We start from the raw sequence: 22,290 nt of genomic DNA on the forward strand, positions 1-22,290 counted from the left end.
AACAACAAACCTATCCATTCTGAAGGAAATCAACCCTGAGTGCTCACTGGAAGGACAGATCCTGAAGCTGAGGCTCCAATACTATGGCCATCTCATGAGAAGAGAAGACTCCCTGGAAAAGACCCTGATGTTGGAAAAGTGTGAAAGCAAGAGGAGAAGGGGAAGACAGAGGAGGAGATGTATGGACAGGTTCACCAAAGTGACCAACATGAACCTGACCCAACTCCAGGAGGCAGTGGAAGACAGGAGGGCTTGGCGTGCTCTGGTTCATGGGGTCACGGAGAGTCGGACACGACTAAACGACTAAACAACAACAACGTCTGGAAGGCTGCACTTTTCCCGCTCTTGTGCTGTGTTCTTGTTACATCCCAGAAAGTCTCTTCCAACTCATAGTGACCCTGTGAAAGAGCAATTTCCAAAGCGTCCTGTCCTCGACAGCTCCACTCTTGTAAACTCAAACCCCTGGAATTCTTTGGAAAGTCAGACCATCTCACATCTGGTTATTCCTCTTTTCCTGCTGCCTTCCATCTCTCCCTGAATTTTTTTAAAAATATAATTGAAAGTGGGTATCTAATTCTCTTTTCCTCTTGAAAATTCGTCTTCTCAGCGAACACTCCCTGCATTATTGTCTTTTCCAGGAAATCCTGCCTACGCAAGTTGTGCCCAAGGTAGGACACCCTCCACTTCAACATTTTTGCCTCCAGAAAGAGTTCAGGCTTGGTTTGGTCTCGCTTGTTCATCTTCCCGGCAACTCTTGTGTGAGCAAGTGAAAAATTATACTCCCTGCAAGTTGCTGCTGCTTCTAGAGACCCAGGTGCTGCAAGGATAGATGGGAAGAAAGCTGGCTTCCCACTTATCCTGTCCAGGCTGGTTTCATTCTGCTCCCTGTCCTATTGACCATGGTCTGGGGTCACACACTCCGGTATTCACAGCAGCGCAACCAGATCAGACAGATGGCTGGAGCAGTCGGACGTCACCCAGGAGCACCAAGAGAGGAGAACTCCCATTTGTCATAACGACAGAATGTGGTGCTCCAGGGGATATTTTTGGTGGGGTTTAATCCACCCTGAAAAGTGGAGATGAGGGAGGGGAGATACACACTGTAAATGCCACTCTTTGGGACTACAGTGGTGCCTCGCTAGACAGTTACCCTGCATGACAGTTTTTTCGCTAGACGTTGGCTTTTTGCGATCGCTATAGTGATTTGCAAAACAGTGATTCCTACGGGGGAATTTCGCTGGACAATGTTTGGTCCCTGCTTTGCAAACCGATTTTCGCTAGACGCCGATTTTGACAGCTCCCTCCGTGCTCGCAAAACCGGTGTTTTCGGGACCTAAGCTTCGCAAGAGAGCGATTTAAACAGCTGATTGGCAGTTCGCAAAGCGGCTTTCTTATGGCTGATCTTTGCTAGACAACGACGATTCTTCCCCATTGGAACGCATTAAACAGGTTTCAATGCATTCCAATGGGGAAATGCTTTTCTCTAGACGATGATTTCGCTAAACAGCAATTTTAGTGGAACGGATTATCATCGTCTAGCGAGGCACCACTTGTATACGTCTCAGAATTTGCCAACTGGCAATCTGGGGAGTCATTTTCCTGAAAACAGAAAAGCCGTAACTTGGGTAGAAAAATCTTGTCCAAATGCCTCTTAAAATTCCTTTAAAAGGCCCTTACAAGTTAGCCTTCAAAAGTAACTAGGGAATGCTTGTCATCTGAAAAGCAATGTGTGATCTTATTTGTGCTGTAACTAATTCATATATGGCTCACTGACCAAAAAGGAGCTCATAACGTATGGCAAGTTACTTTCATGTTGCGCCCACACCAGAGAGGGACTAGAAGAAGACGAGGGCACAAAACTGAATCATGCAGAGAGGCAACAGGCAACCTCCTCTGGGTCCGAGGGCTTTATCTTCCTGGAGCCTTTTGTATTTCAAACAGTTTCATTCACCATTGGCAAAGGATAAGTGGCTCTGAGTACCTATTCCTCAAAGGTTTCTCCCTTAGAAAGAAAGGCAATTTGAATGTTTTGAAGCTGCAATCCCATACACCAGCAGGCTATCCTGCCTGTAACCTCCTAGGAGTACTCGCATAGCATACCTTTCTTCCCCAGCCGCCATGGTCGTCAGGCGGGGGTGATAGGAGTTGTTATTCAACTCATCCGGAGTGCACCAGGTTTGGAAAGGCTGTTACAATTCCACCCACAAGAGAGTGTCATGCTGGGGATTCAAAGCCTGTTTGCGGGGGATTCTGGGAATTGTAGTCCAAAAAAGTAATGTCTCCCAAATTACAGACATTGTAGGCATATCCATAACTAAAGCAGGAAGCAGAGGTAGATTTATTTTGTTGTGAAAAGGGCAAATGAACCCACTGGGTCTCCAGCTTTACCAATGCATACTCCACTTTTTAAAATATTTTTCTCCCTAGTGCAGGGGAAATAGTTTCAAAACTGCTTTTCATTCACTGTGCTGGGGGGAGGGATTTTTCTGCAAAGTTAACAGATTTTTTAAAAAAGCTAGAATTTTTAATATGGACAAAGTGTGCCTTCTTTATATCATTTTATTCCATGTACAGGAATAGAGGAAAAGAATGGGGGAGTATCTGTACAAACCCAGCTTGTATATTTATTTTTAATGTGCACAGTTTCTCACAACTGCTGAGCGTCAAGTAAATACGCTTGCATTCCTTACACTTATTTCCCTCCATGGGATTTAAACTTGCCTTCTGTTTCTTAAGGCTGATTCTTCTGCAAGGCTGGCTCCATTTTTTCAGCTTCACTTGAACTACTACCGTTCCAGTGCCTTCAGCTTCTCACCAGGAAGCCAGATTTAAGCTGAATACCAGGAAAAGATTCTTAACTGTTAGAGCCGTATGACAATGGAACCCTTGACCTCGGGAGGTGAGGAGCGTTCCAAGGCTGGAGGTATTGAAGAGAAAATTAGGCCACCATCTTATCAGATCTGCTTTGACTTGGATTCCTGAGCAGGGGGTTGGACTCAATGGCCTTATAAGCCTTCAAGAATACATTGGCCTTATAAACCCATTCCAACTCGGTTATTCTATGATTCTATGATATTCTGCTTTAGGTCTTTAAAGTCTTAAATTATCCTCTGATTTTTATTATCTGAGACACATTTCTGTTTCTGAGGAAATATCCCAGAAGACTCCAAAACTCGCGTTTCCTATGATATTTTAGTGGTTCCATAAGGGTGCTCAGGACGTACACGGCTATCTTTCATTTCTCTGTTTCTTCTTCACTCCACACAACATCTCACCTTGCACAAGTTACCTTTGTCCATTTCCGGGCTTCGTTGCTGCTTCCCGCTGGTTGGACCCTGAAGTGCGTTTCCTTGTGAACTTTACCTCTTTGTACGATAGCATCATAAACATAATGGATTTAGGACAGAGAACAGCTAGTCAAGCTGTATGGAACTTGCTAGATCTGGTCCTTTCCTATAAACCTTTGCCCTCCTTTCTAACCCTTTCTGCCCCTTCCCTCCTTAAATAATAATTGTTTTTCTCCCCTAATTTGGAAAGCTCTTGAGGACAGGAGCAGATCACCTGAACTTGGTGCAGGAGATACTTATACTCACGGAGCTCAAACTCCGGAGATCTCAGTCTGGTCTAGACAGAAGGCAGCCTAAGAAATGTCCTCATGCCTCAGAGAGTTCATGAAAGAAAGTGGGATATAAGTAACCATTATGCATGTCCTTTTAAATTTCCTTAATTTAGATCTTGGAGCTCTATAGGAATCTCTTTTTAAAAAAGAGATTAATCTAAAATATTATAAGTGATTGTATTAAACAAAGTAAAATAAATCATCATATTAAAGCAATGAAATTAAAAGCAATTTAAAGGCACATCAGTAGGTGAAAGGGGGAAAAAAGCCCATGAAAAAGAGATAATAGAACACCTTCAACAGAAAATGTTTTCCACACCCTGCTTAAAGAAAAAGGTGTTTGTTCGGAAGCCAGAGTTTTCCCAACTTAGAACAATGGCTAATGTTTATATAGTACTGCAACTTCATATAGAGTAGGATCCTCCTATCTGCGGGATCAGTATCTACTGATTCACTGATCCACTGGTTGAAAATACCCCCCATGCCTGTTTGTGTTTTCAGGGTGTATTTACCAAGCATGGCCACTAGAGGGAGGCAGAGACCATGCAATGTACAGTATGTAATGTATTGTAGTGTTTTTATTAATTAGAATTGCTTATTTATATTGTTACTGTATTTTATTGTTGTTAGCCGCCTAGAGTGGTCCTCACCGACCAGATAGGCGGGGTATAAATTAAATAAATAATAATAATAATAATGTTGTTGCTTAATCGTGTCCGACTCTTCGTGACCCCATGGACCAGAGCACGTCAGGCCTTCCAGTCTTCCACTGCCTCCTGGAATTGGGTCAAATTCATGTTGGTAGCTTCGATGACCCTGTCCAGCCATCTCATCCTCCGTCGTCCCCTTCTCCTCTTGCCTTCACACTTTCCTAACATCAGGGTCTTTTCCAGGGAGTCTTCTCTTCTCATGAGACGGCCAAAGTACTGGAGCCTCAGCTTCAGGATCTGTCCTTCCAGTGAGCACTCAGGGTTAATTTCCTTCAGAATGGAGAGGTTTGTTCTCCTTGCAGTCCAGGGGACTCTCAAGAGTCTCCTCCAGCACCACAATTCAAAAGCACCAGTTCTTTGGCGGCCAGCCTTCTCTATGGTCCAGCTCTCAATGTACAGTATAGTGTTTGCTAAAAATGCCTTATCTTTACCAGGGGTGGGGAACACACAGGCCACCTTGGGGGCTCCATCACCTCCAAATTTTCTGTCCTGCAACTCAGTTTTTGGTAGCTCAACAGCGACAATCCCCCATCCCCAATTTTGTAGGGAAACAGTGGCATAACCCGGGTTGCCAGTCCCAGCTTAAATCAATGGCTGAGTTGGAAGTCCACCCTTATGTAACTCCACTTGATTCAATGGCCAAATATTCTGTTCGTGCTGGTGTAAATGTGTAGGGTGTTACACCTGGCCACAAGGAAGTGTACTCTGCAATTGCACAAGCGCCCACAGTTGTTGGCAACTGACTTGCAATGCACTGGCTGAAGAGCTTCGGGGATAGCACTCCCACCTTGTTCCTGCAACTACCAGAGGTGCAGTCTTGAGTTGCACACATGTAGTTGTGCGATAGGATTTTGGCCCGTGAGTTAGCTGCAGGGAGGACTAGCAATTGGGTTTAGGCCAAAGTACACGGGGGGAGCACACACCTTATTTTAAGACCTCTCTGAAGCACAAATCAGATTTCAAACAAGATCCGTGCTGCCCAGATGCCTTGTTTTTACACCATTACCTTTTCCAGCCACTGCAGTCTAGCTCCAAAGTAACAAAATGAGTGATGTGGTGCCAAGATGGAGCACCTGATGGACTTGAGGAGAGCGCAGTGCTGCTTCACTGCACGACGCTACCTACCATTGGTTTGTCCTATTTTTCTAATCCCCCTGAGCCTCCTCTGTCTTTAATAGTTGTATGGAAGTAGGAATTGACTGTGGATGTTCCTTGTTTTAATGAAATTCCTGCTGTCAAAGGAGCCAGGACTGCAGCCGAGACTCTGCGCATGACCTGAGTTAGATTTTGACGGGCTCAAGGTTGACTCAGCCTTCCGTCCTTCTAAGGCTGATATACTGAGTACCCAGCTCACACGGGGGGTCTTGGGACAAGGTTTAGCCTGCATAAGTAAAATTGGAAACAGCCCACAGGATACTTTGAGTGCTACATAAGCAGCATGTTTTGCTTTTTGCTTTGTTCTCCTGTTCTTATGATTCCCCCTACAAAACTATCAGGAGATTTTGTTGAATGGGTACAACTACAGAATCAGGAGGAAGAGAGCTTGCTTGGCATGGCCACTGGAGGGCAGTACTGCACTTGCCAGGATGAATACATGAGTGATATTATTGAAAACGGCCCATAATACAGATACCGTATTTTTCCGTGTATAAGATGCCCCCCCCCCACTTTTCTAATCCAAAATTAAGAAATCTGCATGGGGCTTAGCAAGTGCAGGGGGGAAGGGATCAAAGCACTGCAGGATTGCTTTGATCCCTGCTTTCGCCTCCACTTGTTTTTGTTCTCAGCTTACTTCTGTGTATAAGATGCCCCTCAATTTTTAGTCTAAAGATTTTAGACAAAAGTATAGTCTTGTACACTGTATGTAGTGAAGGCTTTGGGCTGGGTATGACTTAGGTATATGGCTGAAAGGGCGAGGAGTTCAGTTCTTCCCTGTGCCTCCTACACCAATGGTGTAGCCTGGGGCTAGTCGCACAATCCAGGAGGGCTCCCCAAAGTCAGAATGGTAAACCACTTTTGAATCTTCTGTACCTGGAAATCCCTGGAAGGGGTCACTCTAAGCTGGAACCAACTTGATTGTGCAGTTATTGTTGCTATTGAGGCTTTGATATGATTTTTTTAAGTCTACAATTTGCAACCCTGTAAGGTAGCAATTCTTTTTGCCCACCTTCATATCCATTGGAGTTCTGGCATCGTAGGGGAAAATTTAATTTCTTGCATTGTATGACTTTTAGGAGCAGAAGAGCAAAGATTGAGAGGGGGAAGGAAGGTGGCAACCCCTTATTTCTTATCTTTTGAATGTGGCCCTTGATTCGCCAGCTTGTTAATTGGAGGACTCTGATTACTAATTTACTAATTTGACTTCCTCCCTCCAGCACATGCAAATATTTGAAAAAGATTAAAGTCTTAGCCCTGTTGACTCAAAAAGAAGGGGAAAAATAGTCAAGCTCCTTCAAGATCAGCAAATGTATTATGGTGTAAGTTTCTGGAATTATGGGCTTCATTCCATGCAACCTTTAGCTCTATTACTTTAGTCTTTAAGGCGGTACACAGCTCCACAGAAAAAACTGTGTTTATTGTGAATGTTGAAAAGTTATTTTGGATTCTGACTCTTAAAATCTACCAGCCAGCAGACTAGCCCATGGTCACTGGCTGTGTGGTCAAAACATAACTTCACTGAGATCTGTTTGATTCCATCACAGACCAGAATGACAGGGGTTTTCTGCTTCCTTGGCTTCGCAGCTGCCGAAATTCCTTTCCCATGGCTACATGGCCTTTTTTTTTCCTCCACCCATTGTTCATCCTGGCTACAACCGTTTAGTTTTAATCTTTGCACCTGACCCAACCCTGGGCTCTTTATATTAATTTGCCCCCCTCTTTCCCTTTTCTTCCTGGTTGTACCAAGTTTATTAATGTCTTTTAAAGTGCCTGGTACTGAACAGGGTGTTCTAGACTTTCTAGGTAAAGGTAAAGGTTCCCCTTGACAATTTTTGTCCAATCGTGTTCGACTCTAGGGGGCGGTGCTCATCCCCGTTTCCAAGCCATAGAGCCAGCGTTTTTTGTCCGAACACAGTCTTCCGTGGTCACATGTCCAGTGCGACTTAGACACGGAACGCTGTTACCTTCCCACCGAGGTGGTCCCTATTTATCTACGTGCATTTTTGCATGCTTTCGAACCGCTAGGTTGGCGGGAGCTGGGACAAGCAACGAGCCCTCACTCTGTCGCGTGGATTCGATCTTACGACTGCTTGGTCTTCTGACCCTGCAGCACAGGCTTCTGCGGTTTAGCCCGCAGCGCCACCACGTCCTTCTAGACTTTCTAAGACCTTGCGTAATCTTCGGGTCCATCTGTGCAACTATGAGAAGAAACGGCTTTTGTGAAAACCCACAGCGTCATGCTGTGCATAAGGGCACAGCAAGGAATTGGCCTTCTGCTGGTTTGGTCAGTGGTAGAGATGTTCCCTGGACTGTTATGAATCAGAGAACAGCCTTTTCCCTTCTGCCGCTGGCACGCCAGCCTTGAATGGGCTACCTCACCCCACCTGGTATAAACCAGTGGCGAAAGCTGGAAGTCTCCGGGGAGATCAACATGACCACAAAAGTATTTGTTTATTGGATCTTGAACTTGGAAGTGTTTAAAATGTGCATTACAATCTGATAAGTTACAACTAGAGTAATGTACTTACTGTAGCTAGCCATTTCTTTGGGTCGTGATGTTGCAATGAAATTACATTTCAGGAGAAACATAAGGGCTGGAAAATAAGTTGCTTTATTGGTGCAATGGAACATTATTTCCTAGTTTGATATTACAGGAGGGCCCCCCTATCCGTGGGATTAGTATCCACCAGTTCACTTATCCACGGTCTGAAAATATTAAAAATAATAAAAGAAAATTCCTAGAAATATGTATTTCGAAAGATGAAGTTACTAGAACTGACCGCTAGGGGGGGAACTAGAGACCATGCTGGGTATAACATTTGCTATAATCTGCATTTTTCAGCATCCATGGGGGTGGGTGAGTGTTGGAACCGATCCCCTGCAGTTATGGGGGCCCTGCTATATTCATTTATCAACTGCTATGTCCCTTCCCCCCCTCTCCAAATGACAGAGAGTAACAGAACGTTAACAAGCAGAAGAACATTAAGAAGCAGCTCGGTGGCAGCCAAATAATGACCAGCTTTTATTAGGCATAAGCACTTCTGTGGACTCTGCCCCTTCTCCCTCCCATACCAGAGCCATAGTCTGTCACGCCTTATGCCAAAGGTGATCTCGTTACAAAATGCCTTCTTGTAAGGGAGGAAAAGGTGGGGAAAAGAAAGTAGTTAATTAAATAAATATGATCTTTGCAAACACGGTGTCAAAGAATGGGAATGAACTGCTTTTCAAAAGAGGCTTTCCAAGCGATGGGCAGATGACAGGCTTAGCCGTGTACACTGGGAACGGGTTACATTTCACCCGTGGAAGCCGGGTATGAGGAGATGGTTTTCTGATAGAGTGGGAGAACCTCCAAAGGACCTTTTCAGACCCTGGCTCCCAGCATCTCCTCAGGGAGGTTGTCGTTCCGAAAAAGATCCTTTCCTAAGCTTGACGCTCCTGATTGTTTGAAGAGGTCCTCGTTTGTGTTCAGAGAGGTCAAGGCCACTTCTGTGGAAAGGGAAGTAATAACGCAGTCACAAAGAGACATCAATAATACCACAAATTGCCCTGTAGTTCTCAGGTGACAACCCAGCTGCACAGGTTAGTGTTGCACGGAGCAGGTATGCTTATATATCCAAGTCAGGCGGTGGCAGAGGCTGCTGAGTATGTCTCAAAGCAGAAGGACAGGAATATGGATGTCTGGAATATCAGATCTGAAGCCATACTATCATGACAGGCTCCCCTCATCTCTCCTAGTGCTTTGCTGTCGGCACCTGTTGGGGTTATATTTTACAAAGAGCATTTCTGCTCAGTAAAGTTACAAGTTGGGAGGAAAGTGATGGCGAACATCAACAGCATCTTCAAAAGCAGAGACATCACCTTGCCGACAAAGGTCCGCATAGTCAAAGCTGTGGTTTTTCCAGTAGCGATGTATGGAAGTGAGAGCTGGACCATAAAGAAGGCTGATCGCTGAAGAATTGATGCTTTTGAATTGTGGTGCTGGAGGAGGAGGCTCTCGAGAGTCCCCTGGACTGCAAGGAGATCAAACCTATCAATTCTGAAGGAAATCAACCCTGAGTGCTCACTGGAAGGACAGATGCTGAAGCTGAGGCTCCAATCCTTTGGCCATCTCATGAGAAGAGAAATCTCCCTGGAAAAGACCCTGATGTTGGGAAAGTGTGAAGGCAAGAGGAGAAGGGGACGACAGAGGACGAGATGGCTGGACTGTGTCATCGAAGCGACCAACATGAATTTGACCCAACTCCGGGAGGCAGTGGAAGATAGGAGAGCCTGGCGTGCTCTGATCCATGAAGTTGTTTAGTTGTTTCACGAAGACTCAGAAACAACTAAACAACAACAACAACGGTAGAAGAAGGAAAGACAGGCAGGTGAGATTGATGAGTTGATCAATGCTGAGAAATGCTGCATGCCTCTGAGTAAGATCAGCACAGGCAGCAGCATAATATGAGCGTGAGCATAAACAGCAGAAGAAGCAGACCGGTAGGAGAGAGGAAGAAGGAAGGACGCTGCAGAAGATGAAGGAGCTGCAGAAGGAAGCAACAGAAGGAAAATATGCAGCCAGATGAAGTGAGAGGAGCCTGCATAGATATTTCCTCAGGGGTGAGAGAAAACAGAAAAGAAACTGTATTTGTGAAGGCTTTCACGGCTGGGATCTAATGGTTGTTGTGGATTTTTCGGGCTCTTTGGCCGTGTTCTAAAGGTTTTTCTTCCTAACGTTTCACCAGTCTCTGTGGCCGGCATCTTCAGAGGACAGCACTCTGTGCTTTGGTGTAGTTGGCTTAGGAAGAACAACCTTCAGAACACGGCCAAAGAGCCCAAAAAACCCACAACAACCACCAGAAACAAAACTGTTAAAGGACAGAGGCTACAAGCAACTCATTTAAAAAGCAAGTCATAAGCAATGAAAAGCTGTTATACCTTTTGGAGTGTGTAAAAAAGAAACATCTAGCTCACACGAATGAAATGTGACTCATGCTTTTGTAAAAAATAAATAACTTTTAACTTTTTTTCGAAGTAAGACTCTGCTGTCCACTCTGCTATATACAAGGTGGACTACAAACCCCATCTGCACCTTCCACTCCTAAAGTACCAGCGTCCTGTAGAAGAAGGACTGGGCCAACTTCAGCCTCCTTCAGGATCTATTCTGGTGTCTAAAAACTGAGAGACCTTCAGGGGCCCCTGACTTTTTAACAACTGTTAAAAGCACATTGGTTTGAGCAAATAAGCCAGAGTTTCGCTTATTTCCCACTGCTTTTCTTTTAATATTGCTGCTATTGTATTTTATCAGCTCTCTGTAAGGGGGCATGGAAGGAGCCTGTTCTGACATGAATGAAGCAGCAGCTGCTGTAAGTTATTCTAAATATTTACAGTTTGAGATTTGAGATTTTTCCCCTTTGTTATTAAAGCGGTGTGTTTTGAGGTTGGCTGCCTGCGAGGAAGAAAGACTACAAGCAGACATAAAGTGGAACAGGGCATCTCTGTGCCTGTGATTGGGGTCAGAACCAGCATTAAATGTAAAAAAATTAAAAATGCTAAGTTTAGGGGTGTTGGCCCCACACTGGACACACCTTTCTCTTTGCTCTGAAGTTAATCTATAGTGATATATATTTTAAAACAGAGCCTCATGTTGCTGTGTCAGCAAAATCCCTGAACTGTTGGTCATTATCTTCTGAGATAGGTGTGATGTTCTGTGGCACAGTGGTAAACGTAGAAATGCAGGTGGTCACCATGACAGCCCATTGCCACAGGGAGTGAGACATGCAGGTAATTGGATGTCCAAAGCAACAAGTGAGGGACAGGCATTTTGTAAAGCTAATGGCTCTTAGTTGCCCATTCGAACCACCCTCAATCACTTTGGATTATCACTGGGTAACTTGCAACAGTTCACTTCTCTTTTAGCAACTGTGAAGGTTGCAGCTGAGCTCAGAGGGACGGGGAAGTCTCTGGAAAGGGAGTGGTGAGTGATATTTTACTCCCTGCTACTCAGAAAGGTGCTGGAGGAGACTCTTGAGAGTCCCCTGGACTGCAAGGAGAACAAACCTATCCATTCTGAAGGAAATCAATCCTGAGTGCTCACTGGAAGGACAGATCCTAAAGCTGAGGTTCCAATCCTTTGGCCATCCCATGAGAAGAGAAGACTCCCCGGGAAAAGACCCTGATGTTGGGAAAGTGTGAAGGCAGGAGGAGAAGGGGACGACAGAGGGCGAGATGGCTGGACAGGGTCATCGAAGCGACCAGCATGAATCTGACCCAACTCGGGGAGGCAGTGGAAGACAGGAGGGCCTGGCGTGCTCTGGTCCATGGGGTCACGAAGAGTCAGACACGACTTAACAACTAAACGACAGCACAACTCAGAAAGGACCCTATGAGCCCTGGCTCGACTACATCGCTGGTGACATAATGGAAAACCACACGCACAACTGTGGACGGAGGAAGAATTTCAAAAGGCATGTAGATCTAGTAGAAGATTTCTATCTTTATTAAAAAGAAGCTGACAACTCTCTTTCTCTCTCTTCACTCCCCCCACAAAAACTCCTGGTCTTCAGCCCCTTGGGGCTTTTTTAAGCTCAGTGTAGCCTCATCCTCCTCAGATCTGGCCTTTTCTCTAGGGTGCTCAAAGCCTCTTAAGGGGCTCATTTCCCTTCTTGAGTCTCACAACCCACCTGTGAAGCAGGGAGGGTTAAAGTATGTGACCCACCCAAAACCACTGGAGGAGCTTCATGGCTCGAGGGGGCCTTGAACCGGCAACTCACAGGGCCCCCGCTGACCTTTGCACCACAACACACACACACACACACACACACACACACACACACACACACACAGAGAGAGAGAGAGAGAGAGAGAGAGAGAGAGAGAGAAGGAGAGTGTTTAGGCGTTGGTTGGAGAAGTTCCTTCTCCAGATGCCGACCCCTGGAATCCACCCACGTAGTTGCTAGGCAGGCTAGAGAATTCTGGGGTGTGCGGGGGGGGGGGGTGCTTCCTGAAACAGAAAGGGACCTGTGCTCATGGACTGGCCTATATGCCAGCACATAATGCATACACGTGTGCACATGTGCAGGACAGAGGTCTTGATGTTGTTCAAAAACCAAGAGATCGCTTGTGGTTGGAACGTGGGTCATCACATCATCCCACACTTTCTTCCACCCGCCCATGCTGCTCGGCCATGAATGCCATCCCAGGCCAGTCTGAAATTCTTCGCTTGACCCTGGACCTTTCTTGCCACCTCTGCTGGTTTCCTGGTGTACAAGCAGCTGCTTTTTATCCCCCTGGGCATCTTGGCTTGGGTCTTCCACAACAACGCCCCCCCCCAAATCAGGAATGGGGAAGTTTAGCACAGGAGGGGGGGGACTCAAGGCTCTCCAGATAGTTTTGCTTGTTTATTCCTCGATCTCCTCCACCCTGTCTTTTCTCCACCCCGAGAGGGGAGCTGAGATGGCTTGAGAAATTATTATTATGGACTACAAGACCCAAGTCCCCTTGATGAAGGGTTTCTGGCAGCTGTGATCTGAAATAAAGAGAGGAGTTTTCGTGAGCTCTTTTAAAGAATAAAACGGAAGAATAAGAGGTTCAGGTTAAGACAATTAAGCAGATTGGTGAGATTTGCTTATTTATGTATTTAAAATATTTTGACCCCACCTTCCTCCTCCTTAAAAGGGCTCAAGGCGGCTTAACAACAATTAAAAGACAACATTTAAAAGCTAAAAACGGTCGGTATACAAATATTTAAAAAGACTCAAACTGGTATTACATTACAAATGGTAAATAAAATCAATACGAACAACACATTTAAGAACAGCAGACCACTTCCGTCTTCTTTGTTCCCTGTTGTTTGCAGACTGTAATTCTTCTGGTGCTGGTTGAATAGCTTGGCCTCTTGATAGTGGGATCTCACCAATCCTAGTATTTCTTGAAGCTTAGCTTGTATTTCATTCCAAAACTGTCCTTGTTCTGCCATTCTGTTTCTACTGCCCAGAAACCAGGGTGCAATATTGTATCCGTGGCCTGATGGCCTATTTCCACAAATTTAGAAATGCTCAAGGAACAGTTTTAAAAGTCCAGTTTAGGGTTAATTCTCCAGCCGGGAGTACGAAGAGAGAGAAAAAATCAGGAAGTAAAGATACAGAGTATTCAAGGCCACTTCTCTCTTGGGAACCATGCCAGAGAATTCCAGTAGTCCAAACAAAGCAATGTCCAAACTTGTATTCGCGAAAACAATGTCCATTTAGCTTACAGGGAAATCTCTTAAGCTTTTCCAGATTGATATATTCTTAAAATATATTTGAAAAAGGTTATTTCTTCAGCTATCCGTCTCACAAGGTTTTTTGCCGCTTATAAGATTAATGAGATGAATAGCGATTCTTTTTTTCCATATATAAAAGTTGCCTCGAGGGGTACATAGGCAATTAGTTTAAAAAAGGTATCTCACCCGATGTCAGATGGTAAACAACGATGCCGAAAATCTGAATCTTGCCTCTTTTGGCCGGCTGCCAGCGACTTGTAAGCAAGCTGCTTATTTCTGCCCGTTGGCTGATTAGGGAGTTTCCTGGATCAAACGGGGCGGCCGCCACCCTCCCGGTGATCAACAGACTTCCCCCCCAGTTCACCACCCCTCCAGAGTGGTTCCGACACCCTGCGGTGTCCCAAAACAGGTCAGAATTCAGCCCAGGGGACAGAGCTCTGTCCTCCTGCTGCTGTCTCGTCGCGACGTCAAGCCGGAAGTCGGCACTGTAGTTTTTGATGGCTCAACATCAGATCCCTTTGATATCCGAAGCTGAGTAAAACAAGGCTGTGTCCTCATGCCAACCCTGTTTGGGATCTTCTTTGCTGTCATGCTGAAGCAGGCCTTTGGAACTGCAACAGAAGGTGTCTGTCTCCGGACTAGATCAGATGGAAAGCTCTTTAATCTCTCTAGACTGAGAGCAAAGACCAAAGTCCAACTGAAATGCATGCGGGACTTCCTCTTCGCAGATGATGCAGCCATCGTTGCCCACTCTGCTGAAGACCTCCAACAACTCATGAATCGTTTTAGCAAGGCCTGCCAAGACTTTGGACTAACAATCAGCCTGAAGAAAACACAAGTCATGGGCCAGGGTGTGGACTCACCTCCCTCCATTACCATCTCCCCAAAAGAATCGGAAGTTGTTCATGACTTTGTGTACCTTGGCTCAACGATCTCTGACACACTGTTTCTAGATGTCGATCTGGATAAATGCATTGGCATAGCAGCTACCATGTTCTCTAGACTCACAAAGAGAGTATGGCTCAATAAGAAGCTGATGGCATACACCAAGATCCAGGTTTACAGAGCCTGTGTCCTGTACTGCAACGAGTCGTGGATGCTTTGTGCACAATAGGAGAGGAAGCTGAACACGTTCCATACGCGTTGTCTCCGACACATCTTTGGTATCACATTGCAGGACAAAGTTCCAAATAGAGTAGTTCTAGAATGAGTTGGAATTTTTAGCATGTGTACATTACTGGCACAGTGCCATCTACGTTGGCTTGGGCATGTGGTGAGAATGGCTGATGGTCGGATTGCAAAAGATGTCCTGTCTGGAGAATTAGTGAAGGGAAAGCGCCCCAGAGGGAGTCCACAGCTGCGATACAAGGAGATCTGCAAGCAGGATCTGAAGGCCTTAAAAATGGACCTCAACAGATGGGAAACCTTGATGTCTGAGCGCTCAGCCTGGAGGCAGGCAGTGCATCACAGCCTCTCCCAATTTGAAGAGACCCTTGTCCAGCAGGCCGAGCCCAAGAGGCAGTCCCGAAACCAGCAAAATCAGGGAGCCGGACAGGGGACAGTTTATAGTTGTCTTCAGTGTGGAAGGGATGGTCACTCTCAAAATGGCCTTCTCAGCCACACTAGACACTGTTCCAAGACCTCCATACGGAGCATGTTACCATAGTCTCTCGAGACTGAAGGATGCCTACCACTGGTGCTAAATCCCCAAATTGTTGGCAGACGGCCAACCAGATTCTCTGTGTGTACCTTTGCAAAGGCGAGATGTGCCGGGGAAGGCAGCAACTCTAGGAAAAGTAAGAGGGCAGCAGGAAAAGAGGAGAACCTCTTGTCCGATGGATTGACTCCATAAAGGAAGCCTCCACCTTGAGCTTTCAAGGCCTGAGCAGCGCTTGGAAGGGTGGGATCTTTCAGAGGATGTCAATGCACAAAATCGCCATAAAGGGAAAGCGACTAAATGGCTTCTGACAGCAACATGTAGCCATCATTCAGAGTAAGGTGTTAGTAAATTCTTCGTCTGTTCAAAGGGTTACATATCCAGGTTACGTAGGCAGGAAACAGTTTCTCAATGGCGTTGGTTCTTGAACAAAATGTCCCAAAGTCGACGGGCTCCTGTCGTGTCCATGCAGAAGAACACACCCGTCGTACTTTTTTTGCACACGAGATCCAGCTTTCTAAGAACGAGGGACCTTTCCTGCATAAAAGGAAAACCAGACACCAGGATGCAGTCCCTTTGCTTCTGTGTGCAGCCCTTCTGGGAACCTCAAAAGCCAAAGAGGTCTTCTTGCTGTTTTCCTACTAGAAGGAAGTGGATAATTTGTGCAAGCTTGCATGAAGTTGTGCTTTCTCTCTCTTTTTTTAATTATTATTATTATTATTATTATTATTATTATTATTATTATTATTATTATTATTATTATTATTATTATTATTATTATTATTATTTACTGTATAAGAGATTGCTTTCCAACAGTAATCACATGTTAACCACTGATGTATTTCAATAAAAACCTTTGTTGTGATCTATATTCATGAAGATGCAGATCTGTGTGGCTTTCGGGGTGTGGGGGTGTCTCTCTTTTCTGGAGCATGTAGAGCGTGCAAACCTCAGAGTCCCCTGGAGTCCAGAGGTTCAGAACCTGCCCGTCTCGAGTCAAGGCTCCTTGGCTGTTGCTACCCTCGCAACGCTCGTGTTTGCCATCGCGGTGGATCAGGCCAGCGGTTCTTAACCTTTTTGAAAGAAATGCCCCCTTGAGCCATTCATTAATTCATTCATTCATTTAAGACACTTAAATCTAATGACTTAAATCTAAAACAAACTGCAATGCGGGCTTCTGATTTGGTTAGCAGGGATGAACACATTCCATATGCATTGTCTCCCACGCATTTTTGGTATCACCTGGCAGTTCCAAATAGAGTAGTCCTAGAATGAGCTGGAATTTTTAGCATGCATACATTACTGAAATAGCGACATCTACATTGGCTCGGGCACGTCGTGAGAATGGTTGATGGTCAGATTCCAAAAGATCTCCTGTCTGGAGAATAAGTGCAGGGAAATCGCCCCAGAGGGAGACCACAGCTGCGATACCAGGACATCTGCAAGCAGGACCTGAAGGCCTTAGGAATGGACCTCAACAGATGGGAAACCTTGACGTCTGAGCATTCAGCCTGGAGGCAGGCGGTGCATCACGGCCTCTCCAAATTTGGAGAGACCCTTGCCCAGCAGGCTGAGACAAAGAGGCAGTCCCGAAAGGAGCAAAACCAGGGAGCTGGACAGGGGACAGAGTGTCTTCAGTGTGGAAGGGATGGTCACTCTCAAATTGGTCTTCTCAGCAAGACTAATCGCTGTTCCAAGTCCTCCATACAGAGCACGTTACCATAGTCTCTTGAGACTGAAGGATGCCTAATCAATCAATCGCCCATGGGCAAAGCACAAAACAAGACATGAAAAGGAAAAAAAGGGTGCTGAGATTTTTATCCAGTGGACTTCACACCACTGATAGAAGGCACTGTCCCCTTTCATAAAAGGGAGGGAGACAGTTTTCAGTGATGCCCCTCACTCTTGCAGACCACTTCAGATCTGCTGTTCAATGTGAATTGGGCAACTGAGCTTGGTGTGGTGGCAATGGAGAATGAGAACAGCACAGGGAAATTGGGGCAGGGAAGCAGCCTAATTTCTCCTTCGACCCGCAAGAGGATCCTTACTGGACACAAGCCTGTGTATTCCAAAGCTCGAAAAAGGTAGCTTGATAAAAGCTTCACTTTATCTTCCACAAACTACCTCTGACACTTAAATGTGCCTAAAGGATGGCAATTAAAACCAATATGTCTCCATGGCTTCTGGCCACATCCTGATGAAAACATAGCCAGGACTATGTATTCATGGCCCATTCTAGTTTCACCAAACAAATTAGTCTTCATGCTGACCAATAATATGTCACAGGTGTGCCAGCAATTCGCTTTGTCACATCAGCTACAAGTCCTAACAGAATCTTAAGAATTGGAGAATCTTAGAATAATAGAGTATTTGTTTGAAAAGAAAGGAATATTGATTTTGCTGCTGTCTGAACTCTAAATTCAAGAAACCAACCCACTTGGGTCTCAAAATATTTTTTTTTTAAAGGCAGAGCAAAGTTAGAGAGAAATTCTGTAGATAGTAGACTTTGTACTAAGGACATAGAGAAACAAATTAGGGTTGTATATTGCCTTGTACTCTGATGGCAGAAAGTTGGAATTAAAAAGCCTCTAAATGAGGGTGAAAGAGGAGAGTGCAAATATTGTCTGAAGCTCAATTTGAAAAAAAAAAAGCTAATATCATAGCCACTGGTCCCATCACCCCCTGGCAAATAGAAGGGGAAGATATGGAGGAAGTGACAGAATTTACAGTGGTACCTTGACTTACAAAATTAATCCGTATTGGAGCGGTGGCCGTAAGTCGAAATTTTCATAAATCGAATCACCATTTCCCTTAGGAATGCATTGAAAAGCGATTAATCCGTTCCTGGCCCCCCATACCCCTCAATAAATAAATAAATAAATAAATAAATAAATAAATAAATAAATAAATAAATAAATAAATAAACAAACAAACAAACAAACAAACAAACAAACAAACAAACAAACAAACAATAATAACAACAAACAAAAAAACATTGGAACAACTCCCATACTGGGACTGCAAAAAAACGAACTAACAAAAAACACCAAAAAATTAAGCCACACACAAACATACCCCCCAGTGAAAACCTCCCAGCCCAAACCCACTGAGAACAACTTTTTTAAAAGAAAAAAAGTAGCAAATTACTAGTCCGAAGCCTCCCGGCGTTCCCCCACCGCCGCGATCAGCACCTTCGGAGGCCTCCCGGGGCTTCCCCACCACCATCGGAGGTCTGGCGGGGGTCCCCCGCTGTGGAGAATGGTGCCTTTGGAGGCCTCAGGAGGCTTCCAAAGGGGCCTATCGCCAGAGTGGGGGAACCCCTACCAGGCCTCTGATGGCAGTGGGGGACCCCCGGGAGGCTGAGCTCAGCCGGATGGTCCAGCGGCTCCCCTCCCGGCGGCGGTGTCAGCAGTGGTGGAAGCCAGGGAGGCTGAGCCTCTTTCCTAATCATTGGGGAGAAAGAGCTACAAAGAAGCAGCCTCTTCTCCGCCAACGGTTTGAAATTCCCACCCTCGAACTACGAACGTCCCTACTTATGGACATTTTGATTTATGGACAGCTCCGGCCACAAAATTTTGCATTGACTTACAGCCGGAGCTGTCCGTAGGTCGAAATGTCTGTAAATAGGGACGTTCGTGGGTCGAGGTACCACTGTATTTTCTTGGGCTCCATGATCACTGCAGACGGTGACAGCAGCCACGAAATTAAAAGACACCTGCTTCTTGGGAGGAAAGCGATGACAAACCTCAACAGCATCTTAAAAAGCAGAGACACCACCTTTCCGACAAAAGTCCACATAAGTCAAAGCTATGTTTTTTCCTGTAGTGAGGCTTTGAGAGCTGGACCATAAAGAAAGCTGACCACTGAAGAATTGATGCTTTGATTTGTTATGCTGGAGGAGACTCTTGAGAGTCCCCTGGACTTCAAAGAGAACAAACCTATCCATTTTGAAAGAAATCAACCCTGAGTGCTCCCTGGAAGGACAGATCCTGAAGCTGAGGTTCCAAGACTTTGGCCATCTCATGAGAAGGCAAGACTCCCTGGAAAAGACCCTGATGTTGGGAAAGTCTTGGAGCCTCAGCTTCAGGATCTGTCCTTTCAGTAAGCACTCAGGGTTGATTTCCTTCAGAATGGATAAGTTTGTTCTCTTTGCAGTCCAGGGGACTTTCAAGAGTCTCCACCAGCAACACAATTCAAAAGCATCAATTCTTTGTTGGTCAGCCTTCTTTATGGTCCAGCTCTCACTTCCATACATCACTACAGGGAAAACCATAGCTTTGACTATTCCGACTTTTGTTGGCAAAGTGATGCCTCTGCTTTTTAAGATGCTGTCGAAGTTTGTCATCGCTTTCCTCCCAAGAAGCAGGCGTCTTTTAATTTCGGGGCTGCTGTCTCCATCTGCAGTGATCATGGAACCCAAGGAGGTAAAATCTGTCACTGCCTCCATATCTTCCCCTTCTATTTCCCAGGAGGTGATGGGACCAGTGGCCATGATCTTAGTTTTTTTGATGTTGAGCTTCAGACCATTTTTGTACTCTCCTCTTTCACCCTCATTACAAACTTCCTTAATTCCTCCTCAGTTTCTATCATCAGAGTGGAATCATCTGCATATCCGAGGTTTTTGACATTTCTTCTGGCAGTCTTAATTCTCGCTTGGGATTCATCCAGTCCTGCCTTTTGCATGATGTATTCTGCATTTAAATTAAATAAGCAGGGGGACAATATACAACCTTGTTGTACTCCTTTCCCAATTTTGAACCAATCAGTTGTTCCATGACCAGTTCTAACTGTTGCTTCCTGTCCCACATATAGGTTTCTCAGGAGATAGATAAGGTGGTCAGGAACTCCCATTTCTTTGAGGACTTGCTATAGTTTGTTGTGGTCCACACAGTCAAAGGCTTTTGCATAGTCAATGAAGCAGAAGTAGATGTTTTTCTGGAACTCTCTGGCTTTCTCCATAATCCAGCGCATGTTAGCAATTTGGTCTCGAGTTCCTCTGCCCCTTCGGAATCCAGCTTGTACTTCTGGGAGTTCTCGGTCCACATACTGCTGAAGCCTACCTTGGAGGATTTTGAGCATAGCCTTGCTAGCGTGCAAAATGAGTGCAATTGTACGCTAGTTGTAGCATTCTTTGGCACTCTCCTTCTTTGGGATTGGGATGTAGACCGATCTGTTCCAATCCTCTGGCCACCACTGAGTTTTCCAAACTTGCTGGCGTATTGAGTGTAGCACCTTAACAGCATCATCTTTTAAGATTTTAAATAGCTCAACTGAAATGACATCATGTCCACTGGCCTTGTTGTTAGCCATGCTTTCTAAAGCCCAGTTGACTTCACTCTCCAGGATGTCTGGCTCAAGGTCAGCAACCACAGGATCTGGGTTGTCCTGGACATCTAGATCTTTCTGGTATAATTCCTCTGTGTATTCTTCTCGCCTCTTCTGGATGTCTTCTGTTTCTGTGAGGTCCCATTTTTGTCCTTTACCCTGTCCATCTTTGCACAAAATGTTCTATCTCCAATTTTCTTCAACAGATCTCTGCTTTTTCCCTTTCTCTTATTTTCCTCCATATCTTTGCACTGTTCGTTTAAGAAGGCCCTCTTGTCTGATAATACTAATGATAATGATGATACTACTACTACTACTACTAAGATGATATGGGTTTGGCCCAATCTTTTGGGTCATTTCTGTCCCCAGGGCAAGGGAACCTCATCCTCTGTGTACGCAGGGAAACTCGCCCCGTGTGCCTCTCCAACAGGAACTGAATGGGCACCAGGAGATGTGCCGGCCTGATGGAGAGGCTTGCTCTTCCAGGGACTAGCACCAGGTGATGGAGAGAGATTGCTCTTCTGTTACATACACAGTCCCTGTTGGGGTCTGCCTTGTGGTTCTCTCTGACCTTCTCCTCCTCCAGGGCATCTGAAAGACCCCCTTCCTTCTGGGACTTCTCCTCTCCTGATGTGAAAGTTGAGGTTCCTCGTTCACCTGCTGCACGGAGGCAGAACTGCAGCAGGGAAAGCGGGCGATGAATCCCCTTTTCTTTTCTTTTCCAGCCGCCCTCCCTGCGTCCGGGGCTTGATGGCATCCTGCTGGAGTCTCCCATCTGCGTCTCCAACAGGATCTGAATGGGCACCAGGAGTGCGCCCTGATGTGCCGGCCTGCTGGAGATGTTTGCGCTTCCAGGGACTTGCAGCAGAGACAGCAGGTGATGGATGGAGTTTCCTCTCCTGTTCCATCCACAGTTCCTCTTGGAGTCTCCCTTGTGGAGGGCTCCCCATCCATGGGTCTCCCAGACCCTTTCTTCCTCCAGGGCAGCTGAAACCCCCGTTTCCTTCTGCCACTTCCCATCTTCCTCTCCTGATGTGAAGGTTGAGCTTCCTCGTTCGCCTGCACATGGAGAAAGCCCACAAGTTCCTGCCTGGGTTTAGGAGCAGAGCTACGTAATCCTGGAGGGAGCCCCTGCTCCGAGTCACTTCCGATTAGTACAGGCAGTAAGGACTGAAAGAGAAGACGGCGTGGGTGGTTCATATTTTTTTTCTTCTTGCCAAACTAATTGGAGCAATTAATTCCCCTCATGCAAGCAATCAGCACTTAATGAAGTAATGAGGATAAAAAGAGGCATAGCTCAAAGCATTACCGGCTCGAAAGTCAGTGTCTTCCCCCGCTAACGTCTGGCCAGTTTTGAAGGGGAGGGTTACTGTCAGAAAATGCGTGTACAAGCATCTGGTGTTGGGGGTGACCTGGTAGGTTATGGTCACCCAGTATGCTGTGGTGGATAGAGTGGTGGACTAGGACTCTGGAGAACAGGGTTCAAATCCATGGAAACTCTCTGGGAGTGGTACGGAACTGGAAAAACCACTCCTTAAATATCTCACCTTGAAAGTCCTATCAGGCTCGCTGTACGTCT

The 22,290-nt window shown here is 45.6% G+C and overlaps 1 long non-coding RNA gene across 1 annotated transcript; it reads right to left on the reverse strand.

Annotated features, from left to right (window-relative positions):
* Positions 1 to 8,079: 8,079 nt before the first annotated feature.
* Positions 8,080 to 15,706, reverse strand: LOC144587976 (uncharacterized). The gene is made up of 2 exons (XR_013543245.1): positions 13,269 to 15,706; positions 8,080 to 12,994 (listed from the first exon to the last, which is right to left on the reverse strand). It is a non-coding gene; the product is annotated as an uncharacterized LOC144587976 (long non-coding RNA).
* Positions 15,707 to 22,290: the final 6,584 nt, after the last annotated feature.

The sequence above is a fragment of the Pogona vitticeps genome, chromosome 3 (genome assembly GCF_051106095.1).
Source record: "Pogona vitticeps strain Pit_001003342236 chromosome 3, PviZW2.1, whole genome shotgun sequence".
In the NCBI taxonomy this organism is placed as follows: Eukaryota; Metazoa; Chordata; class Lepidosauria; order Squamata; family Agamidae; genus Pogona; species Pogona vitticeps.